Source organism: Pelodiscus sinensis, chromosome 1 (assembly GCF_049634645.1).
Source record: "Pelodiscus sinensis isolate JC-2024 chromosome 1, ASM4963464v1, whole genome shotgun sequence".
NCBI lineage: Eukaryota > Metazoa > Chordata > Testudines > Trionychidae > Pelodiscus > Pelodiscus sinensis.
In genome coordinates, this window is record NC_134711.1 from 171,771,626 (window position 1) to 171,790,548 (window position 18,923).

The following is an 18,923-nucleotide window of genomic DNA, read 5'->3' on the forward strand; positions in this document are numbered from 1 at the left end:
TAAGGGAGATCGTAATCAGGCCACTTACATTTAGTATTAAGCAACAGAGGATGCCAATTCTATTACTGTGGCTGTTCAATTCACTTTATACCATTTATCCTTCCTACTGGGAGCCAGAGCTGAAAACTGTTTAAGACTCTCTAGTTTGGGCTAGATTCAGTTCCCACTGGAGACCATGGGAAGCCTCTCACAGACTGCAGTTGGAATTGGATTGGCCCTTAAGAGAGCATTCTGAATAACAAACCTGAAGCTTATTTCTGTGTGGGAACCTTATGAAACCAAGTCAAACAAACAGAGTATTCAGTAAGTGCCACATTTTTCAAAAAAATAGCTTCTAATTTAGGCACCCAGTTTTTAAACACACACGGACTCACTTCCCTCCTCAAGGGAGCTGGTTGCAGCTCTCTAAGCCTTGGCATTGCAGCTGGCTGGGAGGCTTTCTGATTTGTACCACTGGCACAATGGTGGAGAACTGAGTTTTGATGTGCTCTGTCTCCATCATGCTCCCTTATCGCTGCCACATGTATCCTGTGCTGAGGATGAGGCTGACTCAAAGTTAGCATTGAAGACTATGTCAGCTTTACAGCAGTTGGGAGTTCTCTACAAGAGAATTAGCTTCTGTGCATTTCCAGGGAGAACCCCTTCACTTTGATTTGCCTGGGAGTGGCCAAAGGGAACCAAGCACACAGGATAACTTGATTCAGTAGCTATCTCATATTTATCATCCAAAAATTGGAACTCCCAAGTTAGAAGTACCTTTTGACAATCTGAACCCAGTAAACTAATTACCAGAGTTTCTAGACTTGTAATAGTATCTTTAAAGTGGTCAATTTTGGTTTTTCACAGTTATTCAAAGATAAGTCAAGAACTGTTTCCTTCTAATTTCTTGCTTGTTTTATATTTAAATGTTGTGTGCTCATCTCAGTACATATCTGGGTATCCAAAACCTTCAATTTGCATAATTTGGAAGGAAAGTTCACTAAACTTAATAGTAAATATCAGACTGCACATTTTGGAAATCTGCTCCAACTACATATGTAAAACTTCTGGGTTAAAGAATTGTTCATATTCATTTGTCCATTCCTCTCTCCCTGTGATTTCTGCCTGCCTAATGGCTTGCTTGTTCCTACTTTTTCTTTCAGTCTGTTGATACCTATCACACTTGTGTCCCATCAAGAATAACAGGTCCACTGACTTCTCTCTAGCTCTTTTAATCTTAAAATGACTTCAGAGAAGGTTTTATCAGGTATGATGTCTGAGGCTTGTTTACCAGCTTACTGAAATCTCATGCGTTTCCAAGATCTCTCCATCAGATATACCTCTGAATAGACTGCGGTTTTGAGGAGGAAGCTTCAGAAATGATTGAGGTTTCAATAGACCATCCACTGAGTGATGTGTAAGTAAAAAGAAGGGCAACTAAGGCACTGGACTGGAATTCAGAAACCCTATGTTAAATACTTAAGTCTGTCACAAACTCCCTGTGTCATCTTAAGCATACGTGGTATATATATAAAAAATGTTCTACATTGGTATAGCTCAACTTACATGACGTTAATAGGAAAACTCAATTATTTCAGTAGAAGCAGAAATATTCTAACATGAAGCACTTTAGAAAATATCATCTTTCTTCTCTTCATGCCACAGTTCTTGATTTATAAAATGGGGATATACTATGAAGATAAATTTGTATGTGTGTAAAGTACTTATATATTATAGTGGTGGGTGCCTTAAGAGAAATATACAGCTAGAGTTAGTTTATCTGTCTATGTTCTTAATACATAAATGGTCATGATATACCATGGTCATGACACCATTCATGTCCTTTCATCAAGTGTTCTTAAAAGCAGGGCATCTGAAGCTCTTATTACATTCAATCTGAGTAACAATTTAATGTTATGGTAATTTTCTGAGTGATGATACAGATCTGTGCCTTTTTCTATCCATAATTACTAAGCTGAAGTTTACTGCTCTGTATCGGTACAGCTACACAGCAGCGTTATTCGGAATAACTCATGTAATTCCAAAATAACAAAGAGCTTGTCTACACTGGAAGCCATTATTTAAAAATAATGTTGAGCTGGAGGACTTTTTACTCCGAGTCCTGGTAACCCTCATTTTGTGAGGAGTAAGGGAAGCCAAAGAAGAGTGTTCTTCCTTCAACTTCCTGCTGCATAGACAGTGCCAAAAGCTGACTTAAGCTATTTCAATTTTAGCTACGCAATTGCTGTAGCTCAAGTTGTGTAGCTTATTCCAACTTTAGCCCTGCTGTGTAGATGTGCCCTGTGGCTGTGTCTAGACTGGCAAGTTTTTCCGCCATTTTCGCGATCGGGGCTTTTTTGCGGAAAAGCACGTCTAGATTGGCCACGGACGCTTTTCCACAAAAGATGCGTTTGCGGAAAAGCATCCTGTCAATCTAGACGCTCTTTTCCGAAAATGCTTTTAACGGAAAACTTTTCCGTTAAAAGCATTTCTGGAAAATCATGCCAGTCTAGACGTAGCCTGTGTGTATACTCTCCTTTTCTGAGCATAGTCAGTCATCTAAGAGTCTCATCAGTAAAACTGTCAGACTCCTGACTGTTGTAGAGGGTGACAATTTGATATTCAGTCTCAGCAACTGTGATCTTAAGGATGGTGCTCATCAAAATGATACCAACTATCCTGTGTACAGATATACTTCCCCGGGGTATTTCCAGCTAGGAAGGACCCCCCTCTTATTCTGTCTCTGGTCATAAATCAAAGGATCACTATCCATTTTAGCTCCCTTATCTCTCTTACACAGATGCTTTTAAACTAAAAATAGTTGATGAGGGGAGGGAGGTGACAGTGAAAAACCATGGAAAAATAGCAAGTCTTAAAATCTCAATTTTTTCTAAAAACAATAAAATAAAAAATCATGATCACTTTTTACACTATTCAGATGAAACGTACTCTGATAGACCAATCCTTGCTTTCCCAAACATCTACACACCACTTCTTATTGGAGCTAGTCAGAAAACACTGTGTTTCGGTGGAAATGGTCACCAAAATATTGTTTCAATGAAAAGTGCACAACCACAGAGATCTTTGCCAGTAATGATTTTCACTTTGTAATTGGGTTCTAGCCACCAGAAGGCATTCTGTAGAACAGAGGGTCCCAAACTCACAGTCCACTCCCAGCTAGAGTGAGTGTGCCCATCAATTGAGTTCTGCTTCTCTGTGGCTCTTACTGCTGCAGGGAGTGCAGAGGAGCCTGACTACTGCGCTATTGCCCTGTGCCAAGCCCCTTCTCAGGTAATCCCTGAGGGGGAGTGGGTCCTATGAAGGGGAGAGGGCAGGGCGGTGGCAGAAGGAAGCAGGGCTTGCAGAATGGAAACAGACAGGCCCTTTCCCTCTGCCCATGCTAGCACTTCTGAATTGAATTGTGCAACTACTCCAGCTGGGGATGGCCCATGGACTATGAGTCTGAGACCTCTGCTGTAGAATGTAGGTGTTGAGTCTTCTATCATGACATCATCTTGCTTTTTATATTCATTTTTGTTCATTTCATTTTGATTTTGTTTTAGCATGAGCTTGGTTTACAAAAATTATTACATGAAATACATTTGAATATATTCGTTAACTTAAATGGGTGACATTTAGTCATTTAAAAATTGACTTAGTAATTTAAAAAAAATATATATATTTTATTTGCGATGTATTTTAATTGTTTGTAATCCATCAGAAAAAATCTTAGAGAAAGCTACTAATAATTGATTATAGGACAATTTAGCCTGTTCAGTTTAATTTTATCTAATACTCTCAGATATAACTTCTATATTTACTAGATCAACAATATCCTGACACATGACAAGGGGTTAGCTCAATAGCATGATGTAAAACACAGCCCCAAGGATTATGGGACTATTAGACAGGATTAACACCTTTCACTGACTTGTCAGCCTTGCCAAATGTGCCCCTCAGCAGAGACGAAAGGATGGAAAGAGGGAGGTTGGGATTCATAACAATATTGGGAAAACATAAAATATTCTTATGCAGTGATCTCTAAACATACAGCGACCTTTCTGGAGCATTCCATCATTTCAAGCTGCCTACTAGGAATAACGGTATATTAAAGTGCTGATGTGTTTCAGATAGTTTAAAAAAGCACAGAGGAAAAGGGTTTATTGTTGCTCTTACTCATAAACAGCCTGAGCACAGGGAAATCAGTTATTCTTTTTAGAGCCTTGAAATAACCTTATATTCTATCTGGGCAGATGCTCTGGGCTATTGTGTAGTATATCTCAGTGTTGCTTCAGATCTATTAAATATTAATAGGAGTTACAGGATGATTTCCACCATTCCAGATAATGGTCTTGTTGCACAGAAGAGCACTAAATAGGGCTGCTTCAGCAATTCTCACATACTAACTTTTTCCATTAAGTAATCAATAGCTACCACCTTTTAAAATGTATTCAACCCCCATTATACTGATAAAGAAACGCAGATTTAGGAGCCATGGGCTAGGTGGGGAACAAGGCTATTACTTTTGGTATTGTCAGTCACCACATTAGTGTCAGGGAGCACCTATTTTTTGAAGTTATAGTTATAATCTGCAGGCCTCACTTCTACGTTAAAGAAAAGCTCTAAAAGTCAAGGCAAATCTACAAGACTAAAATATGTAACTGATTTTTGATACCGGTATCTTGTAAAACTAAGTGATTTTGCTGGCTGAAGTCACAAAAGAGAAATGATTAAGCAAATGTGAATCTGCAGAATGAAATCTAATGCAGGTAGATGAATAAACACCCTTAGTTTTCCACAAAAGGGCTGAGTAAATGTTCCTGTATCATTTGTTTAGATTCAGTAAAGGACTATTGCTGGCTTGCACTCCATTCACATTCTAGTATCCAATAAACATAACATGAAAAGGCAAACATATTGAATTGTTTATAATTACTCATCCATCTTCCTCTGTTTTTCTCATTCCCAGAAATTTGAGATTCTTTAAATAAGACTTTTAAAGAGCTAAGGAGACACTTTTTTATTTTATTCACATTTTCTCTTGCTTGTGAACTATCCTTAAAATCTTAAATGATGTTTACAAAGGAGCAACAAATAGAAAACAACCCAAAGTGTTTGATGTGCAAATGGAAAACAACAAACACTAAAATATATGGAATATAGTTTTTTTCGTATATATTTCCTAATTAGGGTACAAAGCAGGAAATTCCTATGACGATTTTGCCAAAGTCTTTTGTCTCTCAAAATCTATCTTATTCACCACTAGTGGCAGTGATTGCCTTGTTAAATATTCATTTTGGGTGAAATTCAACCTGGTCATATCTCTAACGGACACTGACAATTTCTACCTGTTGAGGGGACAGCCCCTAGCATAGAATGCCAGCACAGTGTCGATGCACCACCCAAGTCCTATGCGGTATAATGTGTACTTGGGAGTTACATGGTACAGAGGCTTCATGATGGCTCTCTGCACAGGGATAAATGCCTCCCTGTTTGAAATTCCTCCACTCATTTTCAGCTGCATTTTTCACTTGTCCACACTAAATTGCTTATGGTAACTGTTGCAGGTCTTTGATAGGCTGTTCATACTTCAGATAATGGGGCCAGATGCACAGCTGGTGGGAATCAGCATGATTAGTGATTTCAAGCAAACTATACTGATTTATATCAGCTGAGGATCTGGCTCAATATTTTCCTTCTGTACTTTGTCTCTTTATGCTTCCCCGCCCTCACTAAGGATTGTTCCTTTGTAATGTGTTTCTAGACTGTCCCTGCTCTTTCCTCCCTGCAGGGAGAGAAGCCACATGAACACACCCAAGAGCACAGAATATGCCAGCTTGATCAATGGAGGTAAGTCAAGCTGGGCAAAGTTCACGTACAGATACTGGGGGTGAATACATCCAATCCATGATACTTCTAGTCCCTCAAACAAAAGATCCAATGATAGCCACTATGGAGATGAAACACAGAGCTATCAATGTAGAGATGACTATTAGCCAGCCCATCTTAATTCTTTAATAGATCAAAGGAAATGATCTTTTAACTAGCTTGAAAGCAAGATAACATCTTTTAAGTTTAGCACTGATCTGTATGAAGAAGTTTCTTAATTCTGTATGAAGTATAAGAATTTGAATTCCTGATTCAGAAACAATTAGAAGCGTAATGAAGAGCTAACGGAGGAGACATCAGGCCTACCATACTTCAGGGATTTAGCCCATTACACATTAATTACCTATTTAGAATATCTGACCATTAATATAACTAGTAATATGATTTTCTAGTCCGTTGAAAAAACAAAACCTCACCAGGCAAAGCAACAAAAAATGATACAGCTTGTTCTTGCTAACTCAAGGGGCAAGCTACTGAAATGGCATTTTAACTAGTTTAAAAATTACTCTGTAAGATGCTGTCAGTGTGCTCTGGCATTCAGTGATTGCATAGAGTAGGCAGGCTGAGGGGAAGAAAGACAAAGAGGTTGTTCAACAGAGCTGTCATGTGAAACATCAGAGCAAACACTCTAACTTTAATGATGGAAAAATCACTGGAAAATAAACAGCTGTGTGAAGTGGTGTGTTAATTATATTTAACACTTCCACATCTCAGCAAATATCACTCTTTAAAGCAAACGGTGAACAGCTGTTACATGAGTATATCTTTCTAATACCCACTTAAACCTCTAGACTCGAGCCTTCACCGAAGTGTTCAGTGAAACATGTAGCACACCTGGCAGCGTTGTCAGATTTTCTATTAAAACCTTCATTTTTCAGTGGTTTGGAGTCTATACCAGTGATATTCAGACTTCAACAAAATGACTGACCAAGTATTCTACAATAACAACATAGTAAAAGCATCCTTATGGGTTGATACCTTAGCTTGATCAATGATTGACATAGTGTTCTAATGTCACGTGTGACAATGAACCACAGGAGACAAAGTAAAGAGCCACTTGTGGCTCCTGTGCCTTACTCTGAGTATCCTTTGGTCCTGCATGCATGTGAACAGCTTCATTCAGTCAATAGGGCTTCCAGACTTAAGCATGGGCATAATAGCTTTCAGGACTAGGGTCCATCTCCTTACCTTTGTTAAATGCTTATGCCAAGCACATGGGAAAGCCTAAACTAACAGCCAATTTCACCTTGCAAGCAATACTGTATTTTAAATAAGTTATGTCTGAGAGGCCAGAAAATACTCATTGTAGAAACAATTACCTCAGAAATAGCAAGATTTTTAAACCATGATTTACAAGTGTTATGGGAAGTCAGGGGGAAGAGGGCAACCTCTTTTATTTCTTCTAAGAAAGGCATGTATAGTTCCTGAACTTTAAACAGAACCAACAGGCAGATTTTGAAATTTACTTAGCACCACACAGCTCCCAAACAGAACAACAGCTGCTTAGCACATTTATCGGCAAGGCAATTGGCTGATATTGTGCATACACCCACATGTATTTGTAATAATTATGGAATTCAAATATTTCTCTGTTATTTCATTACTATCTTGAATTGCACACAGACGCACCAAAAAGAAAATGATGTGAAAGGAAGGTTGGGGAGTGTGACAAATTCACAGGAGCTATGTGTCAGAAGGGTAGTCGTGTTAGTCTATATCTGTAAAAACACCTAGGAGTTCCTTTCTAAAGATCTATTAGTCTTTAAGATGTGACAGGACTCCTCGTTGTTTAAGTAGGAGCTATAGAAACGGTCAGTTTAACACTTGCCATGATGAGCACATCTCCTTCACTGTCACCCCTTTTCATCTTTCAATTAGACATGTGCAAAAACATCCAGGGACAGGTCCTGAACCCCTCCCTCTGCAAACTGGCTCTTAAAGTCAATGAGCTTGTTGCCGGGGCAATGATTATAGTAATTAAACACTTGGTAAGAACATAAGGTTTGGACTCAGACTTGTGAAGGTCCTGGTGTCTAAATGCTTTTCAGGAGCTGGGTTTTGGTCCCTGATCTTTAAATATGAACTTCCTTGCTTTCCCTGTTGTTGTTGGGTTTTTTTAAGAACCAGAGCAATTCAAATATCCCCACATATTATCAGAACCAGCTGGTTTGATGTTTAAATTTTCCCTAATCTTATTTATCTAGTGGAATTCTTTTAAAAAAATGTTTTATGTAAAACAGATCTAGGCCTTGCTACTATCAAGTTCAATGCAACTTCTCATACAGGGCTGGCCTTACCATGAGGCGAACTGAGGCAGTCGCCTTAGGTGCCAGACTATGAGAGGAACGGGCGCCACTAGGACCAAGAATGTAGAAATTTGTGTCTGCTGCTAGTGCAGCGAGGGGACATGTGGCGTCATTTGAGCTTCCCGCCTCAGGTGTCAAAATGTTGCGGGCCAGCCCTGTTCTCATATTAGTAAAATTACACACACTAATTGTGCCTCAGAATGATATTACGTATGTGACATCATTTCTTGATGCTTTCAAGAGTGGAGGAAGGCCAGAGCAATTTATTTCCTTCACTTTGCATGCTACCTCTAATTACCTCCCTCATACATCACGCACGCATAGGACAAATTGGTTTGAGCCTTCTCCCAATGCAGCCAGTAATAAAACTCCATTGCCTTTACTGAGAACACAATCAGGCCTTTACATCCCTTGCCATCGTAACATAGTGGAATGGTGAAGGAAACTGTGAAAAATATTCCATCAACTAAAGTTTCCACTGAGGTTTGGTATTAAATAGGAACACCAAGTCATCACTGTTAGACATGAACATCCTCCAAACTTGTTCAGTTTTAGAAGAGTGAAGGAACTTTTAGAACCCATCAGCTAGGTTTTACTGCAGCAATATCCTTGACCACAGGTAATGACCAACAATAAGCTAATTCTAAGAAAGTTAAAAAAAAAGAAGAGTTTTTATTACTTTTAAATGAGTATCTGAAGCATCATTTTGGTTCACTTGATTAATGTTCACAGCAAACTCAGCCACTGGAGTTGTAATGTTTCTGCAAGCTTCCTTATAGCAACGCTTAGCCATTAATTCAGTGGCATATGTCAGCTCAGCAGAGCAAGGTCACTCTTCTCCTTCAAGGGGAACGTTTTTAGAAATAATAAAACTGACAGAAAGTTCTTTTTTGCATGCTTTATGTCACCTCAGGTTGAGTGCTGCAGTTAATATCATAGAGCTTATAAACATTCCCATCTTAGACAGCCTTTAACTCCACCAGATTTTTGGAACCTAAACTTTTTTTTTTTAAGTAAGATAGTGACAGTTTTACATGGGACAAATATACAATATGTGAACCTAAATGAGTAAAGAATGAATAAATCTTTTCTTAGGATATTTGGAGGAGAAATTTTGGAAACCACTAACATACTTCTTATGCTGCAGTTGCATTTTTTAGACTGGTACTTTGAAAGAAAAATGTAGGATTAAGGGCTCTGTCTGTTTGAATCCAGGGATCTTTCAACCTTTGGGTACAAGATGAGGAAATTTATTTCAGATATTATTGGATCTTTATTTCTAGATCACTGCCAACTGTTACAGCAGATCATAAGTCTGTATGTATACGAGAATGCCAAATTAATTGATTTGTTGTAGGAATTATTTTGAAATGTGTGCATTAATGGAGATTAGTTAGTAGTCTATGACAAATAATTGTAATTAGAACTTGTTTGTTGAGACACAAAAAGTAAATGTAAAGCATAATCAACCAAAATACTTTAGTAACTGCTAATGAAGGGCCCAATCCTGCAAAGAATGTAACATAGACTCTGGGGCTAACAGGGAGTTCATTTAAGGATCAGAACCTAAAACAACTGAAGGAAAAGATATATTGAAATGCATCCAACCAACAAGCCAAATTTGTCCTTTGAGTATATCCACTAAAACCTACTGAGTACAATTTTATTAATAAATCTTTGGCAACATTAGCTGAAACTACTTTTATGGGGGTGAGGGCAGAATTTGGACCAAAATTTATTATCAGTCACTGTTAATGTTAGAGTTATCGCAAATCTATATGGCTAACGATTTTCATTATTTTACCTATGGAAATGATGAAACAAATGAAAAAAGAGACTACACTTTGCTACTGATGGCTAACATTTGACTATTGTGAAGTGCAGGCCAGATGAAGGCATCCTTTTACTCATCCACTCCTGCGAAGAGTGGTCCTAGTTTCAGTGTCTGCATAATGTCTTCCACATTGTAACATTACCCTAGTACAGGGCTACTCAACACATGGCCTGTGAGCCACACGCAGCCTACGGTCCATTTGTTTACAGCCCATGGTATGATTTGGATTTATGCAGGGCTCAACACACAGCCCAAGGGTGGGATCCTTTGAACATGACCGCCACTGGGAACATGCTCTACAACATTGAGGTGTCTCCCAGGCAGGGTGAGCACTGAAAGATGCAAGCAGACGGACTGGCTGGAACAGATGGGTACAGGGTGTCAGCATTTCTAGCCCCCAGGGAGGAAGTGCTTGGGCATTGTGTGAAAGAATATATATTTGCATGTATACGCAACCACACATAAGTTGTGGCCCTCGGCATGTGCTATGAGCATCATTGTAGACCCCAGAGCTTCCAAAGTTGAGTAGCCCTGCCCTAGTGCCTGGACACAGGGAACACAACTTCATGTTTCACGGTAATAACACAAGGTTCACTGACACAGTAATTGTATGTGGTACATATATGCATGTGATAACATGTTTTGGACTCTAAAGGCTGATCATTAGGAACTGGAGATCATACAGGATGTGTTAGGCTTTGGATCATTAAGTAGGCTCAAAAAGAACATTCAGCTAATAGCTTGTGAGAAATGTAACACTGCCGAGGAACATTTCTTGGCAGGAAAGATACAATAGGTTGGGTTCTGTGCAGCTTGTATATACTAAGCACTACAGCTGCAGTCTCATGAGGAAGTCTAGTCTAATTAAATTAGTTACACCATCCTAATTTTCTTCTTTTGTTTTTACACCAGAAACACAGAGATACACATAGGATCTCTTTTGGGTAATGGGTGAAGCAAAAGGTGTAGATCTAGTAACCACACGCCCCAGTCACCCGTTTATTCTCTCACCTCTGCCACAGCCATTCACAGGGCTTGTAATCCCCGAACTGATGCTCCTGTCATTGCTGCTCAGGAAATTTGGTGAGTAACATGAGGGCAGAAAGGATCATATTTGTGTTGAAAATGAGCAGAGCAGTGGAAAAAAAACCCCACATGCTGGTAAATCTGAAGAAAAACAATGCCCCCCTGAGAAATCTCACATGGCAGAAACAGTGCCAAGTTCCCCACAGGTTGTGTTAGTGCAGCACTCAGATATTTGACTGGCTAGAACCTTGCTCACTCTTGACATGCACTGGCTGGGTGTGGAGGGACACAGATTTACAAACCAATCATTTGCTCTGCTGAATTGCCTCTTTTTCTCCTCATTACAAAGATGACAGCTTGAAGAACATGTCTCACTAGGGGTACGACTATACCGTGGGGGTTTTCTGGGATAGAAGAAAAACTCTGCTGCATCCAGGGAACACGTTTGCTCTTCCGCTTTTTTTTTGCAGAAGTGCAAACACGCTTTTTTTGGAAGCCCAGTCTTCCTCATTCCACGAGGAAGAAGGGATCTTCCAAAAGAGGAGGATTTTCCAAAATTTGGCCCAATGTAGACAGGCCAAATTTCAGAAAAGCCTCTTCCAAAAAAAAATTGGAAAAAGCTGTAGTGTAGTCCCAGCCTAGGGGACGACATCAGAGTCTAGCCTTGCACTTGCAGTACAACTCAGTACATTGCAGATGACAGTAAACTAGGGGGGAAGGTAGCTACGTTGAAGGCTAGGGATAGGATCCAAAGTGACCTAGAAAAATTGGAGGATTGGGCCAAAAGAAATCTGATGGGGACCAATAGGATAAGCAACAGTTTCGGCAGAAAAGGACCTGGGGATTACTGCGGATGAGAAGCTGGATAAGTCAACCGTGTGCCCTTGTAGTCAAGAAGGCTAATGGCATATTTGGGTGCATTAGGAGCATTGCCAGCAGATCTAGAGAAGTGATTATTCCCCTTTACTCGGCACTGTTGAGGCCACATCTGGAGTATTGTACCCAAGTCTGGGCCCCCCACTACAGAAAGGACATGGATGTATTGGAGAAAGTCCAGCGGAGGGCAACCAAAATGCAGGGCTGGATCACATGAATTACTATGAGAGGCTGAGGGATTTGTGCTTGTTGAGTTACAGAAGAGAAGAGTGGGAGAGGGGGAGGAGGGGTTGATAGCAGCTTTTAACTACCTGAAAGGAAGGTCCAAAGAGGATGGAGAAAGGCTGTTCTCAGTAGTGACAGATGACAGAATGAGAAGTAATGGTCCCAAGTTGCAGTGGGAGAGGTCTAGGTTGGATATTAGGAAAAATATTTTACTAGGAGGGTGGTGAAGCATTGGAATGGGATACCTAAGGAGGTGGTAGAATCTCCATCCCTAGAGGTTTTTCAGTCCCAGCTTGACAATGATTTAGCTGGGATGATTTAGTTGGGACGGTCCTGCTTTGGGCAGGGGGTTGGACTTGATGACCTCCTGAGGTCTCTTCCAGCCCTATGATTCTATGAGAGCCCCTCTCACAACTGCTTTACATTAGCTACTTACCCCAGCTTTATAACGGCTTTGAGTCACTGTTCAGATTGTTGTCTCTTTTTGGCTCTCAGTGCCACTTTTTATGTTATACCTCATATGACACAGCCAGCAACACTGTTTTGCATAATGAAACAGCTCAGCAGAGGGGGTCTAATTCAGGAGTGACAAAGCCTAACACCCACTTTCCACAGGTGTAGCTGACTACATATGGTGCAGCACAGCAGGAAGTTGACCCAGCAAGTTCCTTCAGCTCTCTCAACCACCCTGTCATCTCAGCTTCACACATTTACTTTTTTGTTGTGCTGTTGCTAAGTGAAGTTGATTTCTCCATCTCGCTACTGCAAGATAGCAGTCTGTGACAAATTTATGTCTCTAACATAAAGAGAAGGGAACAGTCTTTTGTTTGTTGCTTTCCCTAAGTTTTACCATGACCATTCTGTTGGGTGGCACTCCCCCAATAATCTTTCAGGTTCAGAAGCAAAAGATGTCCTCCAAAAAAATCAACATAGTATTATTCCGTGCTCCTGGACTGTCACGTCCTATCATTCAGCATTCCAAAGCATATATCTTGAAACACCTTTTAAATGACATCATCGAGACCCAACACAGGAAATTTCTGCTTCCTTCAGTACCAGAATAAGTCACCCAGCTATCCAGACATCTCATAAAGCTATAAATGAGACAAGTGCCAGATGAGAGAAAGGGATGGCTTTGTTGTTCTCCGGAAGATGAGAATGCAATTCAGACATGAATGGAGAAGAAGGAGAGTGGGTTGCTTGGTTTCTCCATAAAGATGGTGTGATAATATAGGGCAACAAGAGGCCCTTCCATATTTCTTCTTCAGTGAAAAATGAAAGCTGGTGGCTTGTCTGTGCCACGTTGGGCATGGCATGCCTTTGTACACACACACACACACACACACACACACACACACACACACACACACACACACACACACACACACACACGCAGCAGTGGAGATTCAGTGATTCAAGTGGAGCAGGTTCTGACTCAACATCTTACCCTAAAGAGCTGTCTCGCATGTTAGGAGTATTGTTTAGTCAGAGGATGGTAAAAATATTTCATTTATGTTAAAATATGAATGGTGTGTTAAGGCTGGATCCCAGAGCTTCTTATTGTTAGATTATATTGGATTCACCCAGTCCTCCTTTTTTCTCCCTATTCATGGAACAAACTAAGGAAAAATGCAGAGATAACAAAAGCTACAGAATTGGCAGTATGGGGTGTATTATGTGTAATAATATAAGCAGCTGAAACAGCAGCACTGGTGACAGCAGAAGCTTTAAATCTCCAGGATTTTTGCTAGACTCTGAACTTTAGCGATCCATCTCAGGAGGAGGAAGAATAATAATGCTTCCAGAAGGGAAGAAGAGATGAAGAAAGAAAAAAGGTAGAAGAAATAGGAAATATTCCAGGTTGCCCCTCTGAGAGACAATTTGTCAACTGGTGATAAACCTGCAACCTCTTATAAACAATCCTATCATATATTTCTATAGCCTTCATTTCTTTTTGCATTACTGATTGCTCAAAGACTTTTTGCTGTGTTGTTGATACTACCATGAGAATGCACATAAGTTCATCTACAGCTTGGTCCGCAGTAAAAATGTTGCTGTTGCCAATTTGATAAAAAGAATAATACTGTTGTTAGCCTCCATCATCAGTCCCACCATCCCTTCCTCTTCTTCCTCTCTCCAGCTTTCAGAAAGAAGTGATGTGAGGCTAAAGTGTTCAGAAGTATGAGCGGTAGCTGAAAACACCATGCCCCCTCTCTCTCTTTTGCCTGAGATTCCACCTCTCCCACCCCCACTCATCCACCAGAGAAAACACCCCACATGGCCACGGGTCCCCAGTGTACCTCCAGCTCCAGTGCACTGGAAGGGTAGTGTAGCTGGAGCATCTCCCAGCCCTGGAAGGATAGGTGGGTTGGCCAGAGTGTCCTCAGCCCCAGCCTCCTGGGCAGTCACTGCGGCTGGAGCAACCCCAGCTGCAGAGCACTCGGTGAGAAATGCAGGCCACATGCACACCAGCTCCAGTCTGCCCGCCCCAACTTCTTGGCCAAAGGGAAAGGGATCTGGAAGTATACAGGAGTGGGTCTGGGGTGGGATTGTGGGCAGGGCCATGCCAGGTTGTTTGGGGAGGCACAGCCTTCCCCTGCCTATGCTACCCGCCACTTATGATTAGAGCCATTCAACTTCCTACTGCTGGTATCACCTATTATTTCAGTCCAATCTGCCATAGCTCCAAGAGCGGTTTTCACACCACTGGAGTCAATTATGTAGGAGGTTGTTTAATGCTATTTGCCACATGGAAACTATCTCCCTAGTTCATGGGGATTTAGACCTCCAAAATGAAGTCTCTTAATGGACTCACTCCTGGCTGGCAAATGCAAACAGCTTCTTGCTGTGCTAGCAATCTGTGAACAGCTTCATATGGATTGACGCAGGAACGCTACTTATTGCACTCAAGTTTCTTTTCTTGACTTGAAGAGGGCAGATCCAATGCAGAGAGACAACATACAGCATAGTTATGAAACATTTAGTTATGAAACATGTTTATCTGCTCATGATGCCACGTCAGTCCATACAATAATGTATGGTGTCTTTGGCTAATACATTAAAACTGTTCTATGCTAAATTAAACGTGGCTGTCAATTACTTCAGGTCTCGTAAGTGAACTATGAATATTCTGACACAGATTACTGGCAGAGAGCGATCATAAACGAAGAACTGAAAGCCACATCGTCTGCTTCCCCAACACAGACAGTCCTTTTCCAAGTAATTATTTGACAAGTATCAAACACCTTATTCACTTATGTTTCAAAGGTATTTGACATTACCTGAAAATACAGTAGTGCAATTAGCCAAAGTGCTCTATACAATTAAATGTAGAAAAAAATATGTTCAGATTTTTAGCTGGTATAAATCTAATAACTTCAGCAAACCTCTCTGTTTTATATCAGCTGAGTATCTGCCCCCTTGGGCTTATGAGTGTGTGCATATGTGTGTGTCTGATGGAGAACCTAGTTTTTTCAAAAATGTCCCCTTTAGAGCAACTGGAAATGTGACATGAATATTCAGTACACTGAAGAGCTCAACTGGAGCATCCACCTGGGAATCCTAGGGCCTTAATATCTCATCATAGAATCAGATTAATTCCTGGAGTCTTACCCCTGGGAGAGAACACTACCTCTGGGTTTCAAAATCCCATCTTGCTCCTGGACAAACATCATGGAAAACAGCTGTCTAAATATTCCTCCAATGAAAGACAAAAAGAAAATCACCCATGGTTCCCTCTAACCGTGTTCTAGATTTTATACAGCCTGAGGGAAATAGGAAAATCTATTTGAAATGTCACCCATAATCTTTTGTATACACATTTATATATTTGGTTATTTCTAGTATGTTTTTTCACATAAGCCCCTTTTGATAAGGGCTACAGGTATTCCCATTATAAGCCAAATCCTTAAAATTACATCCCAGATGTCATCTCTTTCTGGTTACTTTTCTGGTTCAAATGTATTTTGACAAACAGTCTTTCCACAAGAGGTAATGCTGTAAAGACCTTTAATGACAGAACTGTGTGTTCCTTTTGCCTATGTGCATAAATTTGCATAGCAGGTAGAACAGCAAAACAGCTTATCATCAGTTCATCACCTCTCATCCCTGCTAAAAAGAAATGCAAATGGAAAGGAACACCACTTCAGTCATGGCCGTGAAAATTAGCATCCGTGACATGAGCAGGGCTCATTTATGCACTTGAAATTTTAGAAAAAAATATAAAAACTTGCTATTTTCACAACTGTATCAAACTGTACCTTTGAACCATCATTAAAAAGCTGAGCTTCTACTACTCAAGGATAAACCCTAGTTAATATTCATTAACTCTGAACAATCTCTACACAGCAGGCCTTAGTCTACAGAAGTTCTAATTATGCCTTGAATTATTCTGGGTTGTAAGGCTTCTGGCACCTTTATTTTGTATTTTCTTTTCTCTCATCAGTATTCCCCTTACAGAGTGCTGCTCAAACCCACATAGGAGAAAAAGCTGCATTGGGAAGCTTACTTAACATCTGCCCACTCTGCAGGCATGATCCGCAAACACTAATGCAAATGAGTATTTCAACTTCTACGGGACTAGTCATGTGAGAAATGAGCCCACTCCTGTGAGCAAACTCATTTATGTAAGTGTTTGCAGGATCATTCTCTACATCAAGAACACAGACCAGGAGTAAAATCCTGGTACCGCTGAAACCTCTGGTATTGATTTCACTGGGGCCAGGATTTCAACAAAAGTATACAAGAAGGGAAACTATTGGTGTGATGTAATTTTAGAGTACGATAGCTTTGCAGTGAAATATTTTTAGCTCTGATGAGATTAGCCTTGTTATTTCGTATGAACCCTTTGAGCTCTGAAAATTAATAATATGAAGCTCACAGGGACATTATGGAGCAGTTTGAACAAATGTTGAGAATAACGGGGAAAAGGTACTCCACATGATTCTGCACCATCTCACAATTTGGACAGAGGTTCAAGCACCAAGTAGGTGAAGTATATTTGAAAACAGAATGAAACTACAAAATGTCTTGACCCTTACACATAAAGCTAGGATAGCTGTCATCTAAATAAATATATAAGGCAACACTAGCTTCAACCAAGTCCTAAGTAAAGAGTATAAAGTAAGGCTTGCTTTAGACTGGAGTGGACACAAGAAGAATTCCTTCATTCTCTACCTCTCTGTATACATTTCAGAGGCAGAAACAAGAGATAGGCTAGTTATGGTTCAGTTCTATATACTTTACAAGCAATATTTCAGTACACAATATGCACTATCTGCCCCTTATGTTGTCATGTACACCTGGACAAAAGCAAGAATAGAGTGAATATAAAACACTGCCTAACAACACTTCTAGCATTTTACGCTCATGTTGCACAAGTGCGGCACAAGGTGCATGGCACTAGAGCATCAGGTTCTTTTAGAAGCATTCTGATTAAATTATCCTTCCTCCCCTGCATCAGGATGGCAAATGCAACTGAAATCTGACCAGCTGCACATAAATAGCCCCTTTCTAGGTCTGGCAGAGGTGTGCAGATGGGTGGGCCTGAGTGAGTATCAAATGGTGATTCTAAAAGTCTGAAAAAAATCACTTCCATTGGTGCCTATTAAGATTATAGCAGAGTTTAAAGGAAGCAATCAAAATCCCACTGAGGTCATTGAAATGACCCCTATTGACTTCAGGGTCCAGGCTCTAAACAAAGCCCTTTGCGATATTATACGCATTCTCGCTGCCCAGAGACAGGCATAGAGCTTGCTAGTGGGAAAATGTACATAAACTTGTAACTGAGTAATCTAAACAAATTTTGTAAAGAGCATCCACTACTAGCTGCCCTAAAAATAATCTCTCAAGGCAGTAGCTGAAACTGGTGTAGAAAGATCGTTGTCTCTACAAGTCAGAGAAGTCTTAGAAGTCAGAGATCAGCATGACCACAGATCTCAGCGCTCAGAGCTTTCAGACCTAAACGGAAACCCCATTTTTCTCCTAACCTGTCCTCAGTATGACATTTAAATAACCGAAGTCCAGTCCCCACTGAGTAGAAAGGAAAGGGAAGAGGGAGCACTGAGAGAAATTTATCTTGATAGATGCACTTATATATATGGTACCAGAGTGATAGGAAACCACGTGAAAAATCTAAACGGAAAAAAATGAGATAATTAGGTGCATGAAAAAAATATAATGAACCTCACAAGTTTAGGGTCTTTCCATATTTTGTTGTGAATTCTGCAGTATTTGAAATTTTCTTCTTTAGAAACAGAAAGCTTAGAAAATTTCAAAGTTTCTTCGCCAGGTCCTCCTGGCCAACGTATAAAGGTATAGCTCCAGTGAAGTATGTGCAGCAAAATAGATATGCATTAGCTGAGGATCTGTCCCTTCTTCTTATCTCTTTAGACACCACTGTCACAATGTAACCTTGTATTCTATTACCCTGCAAACCAGACTTGCAGAAAACTATCACAGAACACAGCAGAAGGAGAAGTTTTCCTTACGCTTTCAAAGCACACATTCAGCTCTGGAATGAAACCAGACATGGAAAGTTTTGACTCAAACCATGACTGTTCATTCGCATTACATAAATATATATATATGATATGTATTATAGACATGCATGCACATGTGCTTGCTATTTCCTCTAGGAAAGTAAATTAACAGGCACCCCCTCTATATAACACAGAGAATAGTAACACTATCTAATTGCCTTCAGATAGTAAATACCACCATTTTAACAGTGAACACTTATCCATACATACATCCTGCCATACATCCCACTACAAGTTGGGGGCCAGCTG

The 18,923-nt window shown here is 40.2% G+C and overlaps 1 protein-coding gene across 4 annotated transcripts in view; it reads right to left on the reverse strand.

Annotated features, from left to right (window-relative positions):
- The window catches only part of SAMSN1 (SAM domain, SH3 domain and nuclear localization signals 1), a 396,747-nt gene that overhangs the window by 23,712 nt on the left and 354,112 nt on the right, over positions 1-18,923 (reverse strand). The window lies entirely within an intron of this gene.